Raw genomic sequence first — 12490 nt, 5'->3', positions numbered from 1 at the left:
ATATTTCAAATTCAAACGTTCCCACAATTGGAATAAAAGTTTTTGGTGGGAAAACAAAATCAATCTGGGTATCATAGCCTGGGTAAACCACATCAACCAGAGGATGGGTTTCTAACAACCGAACTTCCCTATGGACATCACTAGGTTCAGGAAAACGTGTATGAAGATAATCTTAAAAAATGGTTGAGGCACATATGTCAAGTCCCAAGTGAGGGATCTTTGTAAGAGTCAATGGTAAGGCACAGGGAGAATGATAATTACCCCCAAACTTAGAGTTTTCAGTGTCTCTAGATAGACTAGTCATAATCTCCCTAATTTCTAGGTCATCAGATTCCTGAAAATGGTCGATTGATTTTTCTAAGTTATAATCGGGCGGTGCATCCTCACTCATCTCTACGAATTCATCTTTCGTGTCTAAGACTATTGTTTTTAAATCGTTAGACTCTAAAATAGTATTCTCAGGATAAACTCGTTCCTCTAAACCATTATCGGCTTCGTAAAAAGGAAATACTACATCGTGTAAAACATTATCTCTAGTCAAATCCTCGTCCTTTTGAATAGGTGAATAATTGTTAAAATTATTAGGATATGAACTAGAAATAACATTGTTTTCATGAAGGTCAATATTTGAAGTAACAAAAATTTGTTTTAAGACTTGATAAAGAAAATAGGGAAAATATATACAAATATGGTGACAACATGAAGAGACACTGAGACGCAGGATTTCACTACTTTTCATATTGTTGTGGTGCAGTCATTAACTCTAGACAAAATAGCTCAAACAAAAGAAGTAGTGACTCTAATTCTTTGCCAAAAATAGATTTCATAAAACATTATTTGTAAGTTGTAAGCATGACGCATCAAAAGCAATTAAAACTAAGCATGCGACATCAGACAAAATAACAAGTAATTAATAGAAATCATAAAGCAATTAAATCTATGCAAAAAGTCAATAAAAAAATTAATTCATTTACCACAATCATGAAAAGTTGCTTTCTCCGTTGTCCCAGTAATGGGGTCTAGCTCATTATGTTGGAAACACGCTCAAAATATGATTCAATTGCTCAAAGGTGCTTACAAATGATGAAAAGGAGAGATATCAAATAAATCAGGAATTTGCAACGAATTAAAGCGTTACAAACCCACTGTTACAGTGAACGATAAATGGGAAATGTCACTGTCACTGTAGCAATACGACTCTCCTTCCCGTGTTGTTGTTACTGTAGATGAACGACAGTTATGTGCTGTCTTATGTTCTTCGTGTTCTTGAGGTACAGCAGCAGCAGAAACGACTCTGAAACCTATGATTTCTTCTTTGCAGCTCACCAATCACCTCTGTTTTCACCCCTAACTCTCCATCCCTTTGTATCCTTCCCAGAATCCTATTTATATACCACCAGAACCTTCCATCTTCACAATAACTCCCAAGGAATTTCCATTCATGAAATATATCCTCGAGAATATTTTCTCTCCCCTTTCACCTTTTACGCATCTCATTTTGATTCTCCCTTGTATTTTGTTACTTCTACACAATCCAACTCGCTTACAGATTGAGTCAAACTCGTGCGGGAACACACCAATCTTCCAAAGATAGCGTAGAAATCCCAAGAGTATCTTGGTTTAATATTCATGCCCTGTTTTATTGCAGATCAACGAAATCTCCCTTTTTTATGGAAATAACACAACTACCTTACCTGTTTGACTGAAACAGGTCATTACCGATCAATATCGATGAAGAAATCAAATAATATGTCGTCCAAATCTTCTTCAGCAAATTACGCAGTTGAAAAGTATATTTTCCTGCCAAACTGAAATTCATTCAAAGAAGAAGCTTGCCCCTATCCATAGTAGGGGTGCTGATAGAAATTGGCGCCCTGGGATGTGTATAGTAAAGAAGGTGGCCCTTATCGAAAGAGGTGTCCCTTAGTAATTGAGAACCCCTTATCCAAGAGTGAGGGTCCGAATGACACGTGTCCTCCGGGTGCCAAAATCTTTTCGAGCCGAATTTTCCAACAATGTTTATTTCCCCAAAATACCTACAAACACATAAAACACCATAATAAGTACAAAATCGAGTACCAACAATGATAGACACATTTTTGTGTCTGAATTGTTCTCAGTGTCTCTATTGCTAGTGCTTGATTTTGTACTTATTATGGTGTTTTTATGTTTGTGCAGGTGTTTTTGGAGAAATACACTTGTGTGGAAAAAGTTGCTCAAAAAGTGTTATTTGGACTTCTGGAGGACATTTGCTATACAGACCCCAGATTTGGCTAAGGGACACCCAAGGTTATGCGTATCCCAAATTCATCCTCAGCACCCAAATTTGTCTATAGCACCCATTTGCTGAAGGCACCCCAAGACCGGATAGGGGGCAACCCTCCTTCTTCATTTCAAATTTCATTTTTGGCGGGAAGAAGAGTTTCACCCCCGGCAGATTTTTTCGATCAGATTTTGGATGGGTTAGAGGTAGACTGAATCACTGAAACTTCATGGGTGGACGCGATATGACTATATAACGTTGGTATGGGTTTTATTTTGGACAAAATTTGGCAGAATCGTCGCGTGGAGAAAAACAGAGCTTCATGAAGTTTTCACGGGTTTAGTTGAATTGCAGAGAGTTTCTCACGTGTTGGAGAGAGTCTATCCTGTTATGGAACATGATATGAATGAGATAGAGTGTGTAATACATTTCTAGGCGCGTGGAAACAACAAAACAGGAAAGAAAATCTCCCCGAAAATAATTTGTATCACCCGAGTAATGAGAGAATATTTGAGAGTTTAATGCGATATTTGGAGGTTCTGTTGGGTATATATAGGGTGTTGGGGACTCATAGAGGGGCTCTGGAGAGTTTGGGAGAGTTTAGAACAACAACAAAGGAGATTGATCGTGTTGCAGAGAAAAAATTTCTGCTGCTGCTGGGAAGAACACGAAGAACAAAAGACCACCAGAGGCAGTCGTTTATCAACAGTGACAACGACAGACACACGAGGGGCGCGGAGATACAACAACAACAGTTATTTTCTATCGTTCTTTGTAACAGTGTTTTGCAACAATTATAAACGTTGCAAACACCCGATTTTTCATTATTTTTTCTCCATTTCATCTTTGTAAACAAATTTTGAGCATGAATCAATACTTTGAGCAAGTTTATACAATGATGAGCTAAACCCATCCTCTGGGGCGACGGAGGAAGCTATTTCGCCAATAAAATGTGGTAATCTCTATTTTATTTTATTTATGCAGTTATTATATGATTATTTTCCTTGATAAATAAATAGAAAAAAATGGTTTTTGTTAAACAATTGTTATTTCAATTGATGGAGCATGCTAGCCTAGGGTTTTGATGTCCCATACTTTCGATTTACAATTGTTATTTCTAAAAAAATCAACTTTTGCAATATTTAGAATCAATTTGAATGAAGGATTTGCATAATTATAATTAGAGAATATAAAATCACTTTGATATTGGTAATTAGTGGAATCCATTGCCCCAGTCTTCTCCATATTTTTCATATCACTTTTATTTAAGTTTCCTATATTTTTATTTAAAATTAAGTTTAAAATCTGCTTTCACAAGTCTTGAACGAATCTTATTACTACAACAAACTTTCAAAACACATCAAATTTTGGCGCCGCCGACGCGGACTTGTCTTTAGGCTAGATTTTTTTTTTATTTAGGTTTTTATTTTTATTTGTTCTTCTTTACGTTTTTGGGTTTTTGTCTTTTTCTTTCAGATTTTGGAATTTGGAGCGAAAGAAAATTTTGCCAAAGCTTTCGGTGAATACTTAAAGACTGGAGTAAAACGTAAGGCGAAAGGAGCAAAAGAAGAAGATTTTTTTTTATAAAAAAAAAAGAGAGACATTTTTATTTTTGTAGATTTTTTTTTTTAGACTTTCTTTTTCTTTTGCACTTTATATATTTATTTATTTTTGGGACTTTGGACTTTAAATTTTGGTATTTTTAAACCCTACGGAAGGGTAGTTTATATATAAACTGTTTGCAGAGAAGGACGGTGATTATGATATCACCTCGGCCCCTCGGGTTCGTACATGACATAGGAGTCGTGGCCTGAGTCGACTACAAAGGTTTATCCCCCGTCTGGTACGGGAGGTAAGTTTGTCGAAACACTCGCGAATCCCCTGTCAGCGAGTTACTGTCTTCCTTCGTATGCATATATGTTGAGGACTTGAAAACGGCTGCTTTAATTTCCTAGTAAAGGGCAAAGACTGGCCATACAATATAAGGGTTCGGATTTCATCACCGTTCTCTTCTTGCCCGCCTTAGGAAAACGACACCAAACGCGAACCTAAGCCTAAAATTTTGACTAGAACGAGACCGATAGGGTAACGAGCTTAACAGGAAAGCCATTCGAAAAATATTGGTTACTCTTTTAAGCATACTTCGAAGTTCTTGACGGTTTCCGTAAGTTGAATGCGTGACTGCGCCGCCTTGTAATATCGGTGAGGCCTTGGGTATCAAAGCTCCACCGAGCTTCCCTCGACTCTATTCAACTTACTTTGACTCGGATTGATTCCAGAGGGGTTTGCTTAAATTGTAACGAATTCCCGTTCGAAGGATTAGAAGCTGGTCTAGAAACAATATAAGTGGAGCCATTATGCTTTTTGTTTGCTAGAAATCAGTAGGTTTGCTGTGGTGGAGTCATCCTTGTTTGTGTTTGCATAGAACATCCCTTCCGTTTTAGGACTTCTCTTTTTGATTTTGTTTTTCTAGTGTATGCCCGAAGTTTTTAAACGTGCTTGGAAAAGAAACACTCTGGGTCGTTTGATTAGTGACAAACCTAGTAATTCTTTTTGTGAAGGCGGGGAGCTCGAAGACTCTTCTTTTGAGACCCCCGTTTTTGGAAACTTCAGTTTTGAGAATCTGTCTCTTCGTGAGGAAAGTACCCCTAGTACTCCTTCTCCTTTGGTAGTGCCAGAAATGGCAACTTTGAAAGCTTTGCTAAACCCAACTAGGACCTCTCGTCCGTCTTGTATCAAGTTAGATGAAACCGAGGCAAATTATGAACTGAAACCTGGGACTTTGCAGATGCTCCCAATGTTTTTAGGGAAGGAGAATGAGAACCCCTATTCTCATGTTAGGGAATTTGAGGAAGTTTGTAGTACTCTGAAAATTAAGAACCTAAGTGATGATGCGTTGAAACTTAGGTTATTCCCCTTTTCCTTAAAAGATAAAGCCAAATCTTGGCTGTATAGTTTGGACTCTGAGTCAATTGAAACCTATGACCAACTTACTTCTGCCTTTATACATAAGTTTTTCCCAAGGCATAAAACATCGTCTATTAGGACACAAATATGTACTTTTGCCCAACAAGAGGGAGAATCTTTATATAGGTACTTAGAAAGGTTCAATGACTTGATATCTCAATGTCCTCATCATGGTTTGGAGAAGGTTGGGTTATTTCAGATCCTCTACGAGGGTCTAGATTATTCAACAACAACCATGGTTGAGTCCTTATGCACAGGTGGGTTTGAGAATAAAACTGTTGATGAAGCGATGACATTTTTGAATGAAATCGCAGATAAGACCCAACAATGGGAAAATAGTAGGGAACCCCAGAAAACAATTCTTCTAAGTAGAGGAAATGTTAATAGGGTAGAAGGATCTCATGAGTCATATGAAAAAATAGCAGCTATAGCCAAAAGGTTAGAAGCCTTAGAATTAGGTCATTCTAGTGGTAGTAGTGGAAGAAATGAGCCTTTTTGGGAAGGCCATGTTGTTGAAGAGCAAGCCAATGTTCTTTATAACAACACTAGGTTTGATAACCGACAGAAGTTTGACCCATATTCATAAACCTATAACCCTGGCTGGAGAAACCATCCAAACCTTTCTTGGTCCAAGGGCCAGAATCAAGGTCAGTCTAGTAATTCTCAGGTTCCCCCAGGTTTTGGCTATACTAAGAATCCTTCAGCTCCGGCACAGTTTCAGAACCCTTCGGATAAGAAGATTATGAGTTTAGAAGAGTCTCTTGCTTTATTAACTCGTAACACTGTGAAGTTTAAATAATCTGTTGCTCAAGGTTTAGAAGAAAATAAGAGAATAGGTCAGGCTAACTCTCAGGCTATTTCCGAGTTGAAAACCTAGGTTAGTCAGATAAATGAGTCTTTAAGAGAAAGAGGTAAGTTTCCTAGTCAGACTCAACCCAACCCTAGAGGAATGGGTGAAAGACCATCTGATCATGTGAATGCTATTAAAACCCTTAGGAGTGGTAGAGAGATAGACAACAAGATTTCCATGCCTGATATTGAACATGTTGTAGTTCACCCTTCTGAACCAGAAACTGAGGAGACTGATAGAGTCTCTAAAGAGACCAATGAGGGTGTTATTAAGCCCGGCTTTGTCCCTAGAGCCCCATTCCCAAATCTTTTAGTTCCAACTAAGAGGGAGTCCAATTTTAATGATATATTGGAGGTTTTTAAGCAGGTAACTATCAACCTTCCACTACTAGATGCAATTAAGCAGATTCCCTCTTATGCCAAGTTTCTCAAGGATATGTGTACGCAAAAGCGAAAGCTTAATGTCCAGAAGAAAGCCTTTCTAGCTAGTCAGGTGAGTTAATAGGGTAGAAGGATCTCATGAGTCATATAAAAAAATAGCAGCTATAGCCAAAAGGTTAGAAGCCTTAGAATTAGGTCATTCTAGTGGTAGTAGTGGAAGAAATGAGCCTTTTTGGGAAGGCCATGTTGTTGAAGAGCAAGCCAATGTTCTTTATAACAACACTAGGTTTGATAACCGACAGAAGTTTGACCCATATTCATAAACCTATAACCCTGGCTGGAGAAACCATCCAAACCTTTCTTGGTCCAAGGGCCAGAATCAAGGTCAGTCTAGTAATTCTCAGGTTCCCCCAGGTTTTGGCTATACTAAGAATCCTTCAGCTCCGGCACAGTTTCAGAACCCTTCGGATAAGAAGATTATGAGTTTAGAAGAGTCTCTTGCTTTATTAACTCGTAACACTGTGAAGTTTAAATAATCTGTTGCTCAAGGTTTAGAAGAAAATAAGAGAATAGGTCAGGCTAACTCTCAGGCTATTTCCGAGTTGAAAACCTAGGTTAGTCAGATAAATGAGTCTTTAAGAGAAAGAGGTAAGTTTCCTAGTCAGACTCAACCCAACCCTAGAGGAATGGGTGAAAGACCATCTGATCATGTGAATGCTATTAAAACCCTTAGGAGTGGTAGAGAGATAGACAACAAGATTTCCATGCCTGATAGTGAACATGTTGTAGTTCACCCTTCTGAACCAGAAACTGAGGAGACTGATAGAGTCTCTAAAGAGACCAATGAGGGTGTTATTAAGCCCGGCTTTGTCCCTAGAGCCCCATTCCCAAATCTTTTAGTTCCAACTAAGAGGGAGTCCAATTTTAATGATATATTGGAGGTTTTTAAGCAGGTAACTATCAACCTTCCACTACTAGATGCAATTAAGCAGATTCCCTCTTATGCCAAGTTTCTCAAGGATATGTGTACGCGAAAGCGAAAGCTTAATGTCCAGAAGAAAGCCTTTCTAGCTAGTCAGGTGAGTTCTATTATTCAGAATACCACTACTCCTAAGTATAAAAATCTAGGGTCCCCTACCATTTCTTGCACAATAGGTAAATACCGTGTTGAGAAAGCGTTGCTTGACTTAGGAGCTTGTGAACTTACTACCATATCATGTGTACCTTAACTTAGGACTTGGTGAGATGAAACCTACCCAGATGACACTTCAGTTAGCTGATAGGTCCGTTAAAATTTCTCGTGGTGTGATCTAAGATGTTCTCATAGAGGTTGACAAGTTTATTTATCCAGTGGATTTTGTTATCCTAGATACCCAACCTGTCCCTGACCCAGAGAACCAGATACCGGTAATTTTAGGTCGCCCGTTTTTAGCTACATCCAATACGATCATTAACTGTCGAAATGGTATTATGAAATTGTCTTTTGGTAATATGACTATTGAGCTGAACATTTTTAATATTAGTAAGCTACCCTCTGAACTAGATGACTCGAACATAGAAGAGGTGAACATGATAGGAACATTAGTCGAGGAGTCATTACCAAACACTTTGTTAGAAGATCCATTAGAGAAATGCCTAGCTTACTTTGGGATTGATTTTGATGATGATAATGTGATTAATGAGGTGAATGCTTTGTTAGATTCAACCCCTTTGTTATATCATAGTAATAGATGGAAACCTAAATTCGAACCACTACCAGTTTCTAAGTCTACCCTAGTTCCTTCGTTAGAAGAGCCTCCTAAGTTGGACCTAAAACCATTGCCAGATACCTTGAAATATGTGTTTATAGGCCCGTCTGAGACTTTACCTGTGATTATTTCTTCCGTCTTGGATAGTGATCAGGAAAGTAGGCTAGTAACCGTCCTTCAAAACAACAAGGAATCTTTAGGGTGGATCATAGCTGACATTAAGGGTATAAGTACCACTGTTTGTATGCATCAGATCTATTTAGAGAGTGATACCAAACCTTCTAGGGAGATGCAACGTCGACTAAACCCTAATATGAAAGAGGTAGTTCGAAACGAGGTCCTTAAGTTGTTAGATGCAGGCATTATCTACCCCATTTTAGACACTAAGTGGGTCAGCCCCGTTTAGGTTGTTCCCAAGAAATCCGGTATTACTGTAGTCCAGAATGATAACAATGAGTTGATCCCAACCCGAGTGACCACAGGTTGGCGTGTTTGTATTGACTATAGGAAATTGAACAAGGTCACTAGGAAGGACCACTTTACCCTTCCCTTGATCGACCAGATGCTAAAGAGATTAGCTGGACATAGTCACTACTACTTTTTAGATGGCTATTCTGGATATAATCAGATCGTTATTGCCCCAGAAGACCAGGAGAAAACCACTTTTACCCGTCCCTTTGGTACCTTTGCGTATAGACGCATTCCTTTTGGGCTTTGTAAAGCCCCTGCGACTTTTCAGCCTTGCATGATGAGCATATTTTCTGACATGGTAGAACGGTTCTTAGAGGTCTGTATGGATTATTTTTCAGTGTTTGGTTCGTCTTTCGATGAGTGCTTGCATCATTTGTCACTATTGTTGACTAGGTGTAAAGAAAAGAATTTAGTGCTTAATTGGGAAAAATGTCACTTCATGGTTCGTTCAGGAATTGTTTTAGGGCATATCGTATCTTCTAAGGGTATAGAGGTAGATAAAGCCAAAGTTGACCTGATTAAGACTTTACAGGTCCCAAAAACCGTAAGAGATATTAGGTCATTCTTAGGGCATGCAGGTTTTTATCGTCGATTCATTAAGGATTTTAGCTTAATTTCTAGACCTCTTTGCAATTTGCTTGCAAAAGATGTTAAGTTTGTCTTTGATGATGCTTGTTTAGAGGCTTTTGAGAAGCTTAAGAATTTACTCACTACCGCCCCCATAGTCCAGGCACCCAACTGGAACCTACCCTTTGAGATCATGTGTGATGCTTCAGATTATGCTATTGGTGTTGTGCTAGTCAGCGAGAAAACAAATTACTTCATGTGATTTACTATGCTAGCAAAACTCTGAATGATGCCCAGTTGAACTATACCACTACTGAGAAGGAACTGTTAGCCATTGTGTTTTCCTTAGACAAGTTTAGACCCTATCTCTTAGGTTCTACGATTATCATATATACTGATCACGCTGCTTTGAAATATCTTTTGTCTAAGAAGGATACAAAACCTAGATTGATTAGGTGGATCCTTTTGTTGCAAGAGTTTTCTCCAGACATTAGAGACAAAAAGGGTGCCGAAAATGTTGTAGCAGGCTACTTGTCTAGGCTAGTTGTTAGTTCCCCTGATGATTCCCTTCCTATAAGGGATAGATTTCCTGATGAACAATTGTTCTTTGTTACCCAATTACCTTGGTATGCGAATATAGTGAACTATCTTGCTACTGGTCGAATGCCCCAACATTGGGGTAAACAAGATCGTTCTAGGTTTTTAGCTGAGGTTAAGCACTTATTCTGGGATGATCCTTATTTGTTTAAGTATTGTCCAGACCAGATTATTAGGAGATGTATACCTGAGAGTGACCAGTCCAGTATTATTTCCTTTTGTCATGATCATGCTTGTGGGGGTCACTTTAGTGCTAGGAAAACTGCTGCTAAGATATTGCAGTGTGGATTCTATTGGCCTTAGTTGTTTAAATACTCCCACAGTTATTGTGTGACTTGTGAACGTTGCCAGAAATTAGGAACCATTTCCCGTAGGAACATGATGCCCTTGACCCTATTTTAGTTGTGGAGGTTTTTGACGTGTGGGGTATTGACTTTATGGGTATGTTTCCTAATTCTTTTGGTAACTTATACATCCTTGTCGCTGTAGACTATGTCGCTAAGTGGATTGAGGCGGCTGCGTGTAAAACCAATGACCATAGGGTTGTGATTGAGTTCTTGAAAAATAATATACTTACACGTTTTGGTACACCGCGAGCTATAATTAGTGATGGAGGGTCGCACTTTTGTAATGGACCTTTTAGGCTTTTGATGAAGAAATATGGCATTACACATATGGTAGCTACCCTGTATCATCCACGGACTAGTGGTCAGGTAGAAGTTTCCAATAGGGAAATAAAACGTATATTAGAGAAAACAGTTAATCCTAATCGGAAAGACTGGTCGTCTAGGCTTACTGATGTCTTATGGGCTTACCGAACTGCGTTTCAGACCCCCATTGGAATGTCACCTTATCGACTTGTGTATGGAAAGGCATGTCACTTACCTGTTGAGTTAGAACATAGATCTTATTGGGCTGTTAAGCAGCTAAATTTTTCACTTGACAAGGCAGGAGCCCATAGGGAACTCCATCTCAATGAGTTGGAAGAGATTCGTAGAGATGCATACGATAGTGCTAAGGAGTATAAGAACAAAATGAAACTTGTGCATGATAGAAATATCTTAAGAAAGTCATTTTCTCCAGGTCAAAAAGTTCTTCTGTATGATACCTGCTTGCATTTTTTCCCTGGGAAGTTACGTTCGCGGTGGACGGGTCCTTTTATTGTTCGCACTGTCTTTCCTCATGGAGCTGTTGAGATCGAGACACCGGATGGTAGTAGTTCTTCGAAGGTTAACGGTCAGAGATTGAAACCCTTTTTAGAGATCTTTCCTACAGATGATATTTAGGAGGTCCCTCTGGAGGACCCTGTTTACCCTTGATTGACCATCGAGGCGATTGTATGTTGTTGTATATTAGTTTTTTATTTCTCTCTTCACCCAGGTACTATCTTTCCGACTTCTCTCTTTACTAATTCCTCATGTTACTTTACTGTTTGGTATTGCTCTTTCATTAGAAACATTGAGGACAATGTTAGATTTAAGTTTGGGGGTGGGGAAGAAACTTTTTGTTAGCTTTTAGTTGCAATAAATAAACTCCAGAGCCTAGAAATTTATGCTTATTAAGGTTGGCACTAACCAATCTAAGTGGATGGGAACATCTTGGTTATAGGAGTTGAGGAACCAATCTGATTAGATGGAAACATCTAAAGAGTCTATTCATAAAAGCACAAAGTTCAGGTGTTATAATTAAAAAAAAAAACATGGTAGTTTCGCCATATCTCGTTGAACCCTAATCCTTCTGTTTTTTTTTCTTTAAGTGATTTGGTGAGGCACACGATTCAAGTTGTTACCTTTGCTAGGGTAGAATAGAGTGATTGACATACCCAAAAAAAAAGAGACCAGACCATTAGACCAACCGGAATAAATTCAATAAAGTCGACCACTGGTGCCTTTGTATATGCCAGTTGTGTTGACCTAGAGTTAGGTTTATCGACCACTGGTCCCCTTGTATATGCCAGTTGTGTTGATATTAGTCAGACCGGTATATCAGTCCATTAGGATAGGTTCACCTTGGCAGAGGCCTTCAGACAGATATGGGAAACACAGTTCACTTTAACCATCTCTTTATCCATCTTCTTAATCTTTCCATGTGATTGGTTGACTCCGGTTATGATGTACATAAACTATCTGAGTAGAGCTCTGTCACTTATATATGAATTTTAGTATGCTGACTGCAAACTCGTGTACATCAATTGGAATTTCGCATCAGGGTACTTCCTCCTGTAGTCAATGAGAGTATGCCAACCAAGGAGATTCTTTAGTGATTTCCAAGGTTCTGCGTAGATAGCTAGGGTCTGGAGTAAAGGTTTTGTAGGGTACACCTCTGGTAAACCCTCCAGAGACAACATTCAGCCACTAGGGCCACCTAGTGGTTTAACGGCTTGCTGCACGCGCTAAGTGTAGTCATTTTTATTTTCTAGATTAGATTTGCTCGAGGACTAGCAAATAATAAGTTTGGGGGTATTTGATAGACACATTTTTGTGTCTGAATTGTCCTCAGTGTCTCTATTGCTAGTGCTTGATTTTGTACTTATTATGGTGTTTTTATGTTTGTGTAGGTGTTTTTGGAGAAATACACTTGTGTGGAAAAAGTTGCTCAAAAAGTGCTATTTGGACCCCTGGAGGACATTTGTTATACGGACCCCAGA

This window comes from Papaver somniferum, unplaced genomic scaffold, assembly GCF_003573695.1.
Source record: "Papaver somniferum cultivar HN1 unplaced genomic scaffold, ASM357369v1 unplaced-scaffold_99, whole genome shotgun sequence".
NCBI classification, from domain to species: Eukaryota; Viridiplantae; Streptophyta; class Magnoliopsida; order Ranunculales; family Papaveraceae; genus Papaver; species Papaver somniferum.
This window is presented reverse-complemented; position numbering follows the sequence as displayed.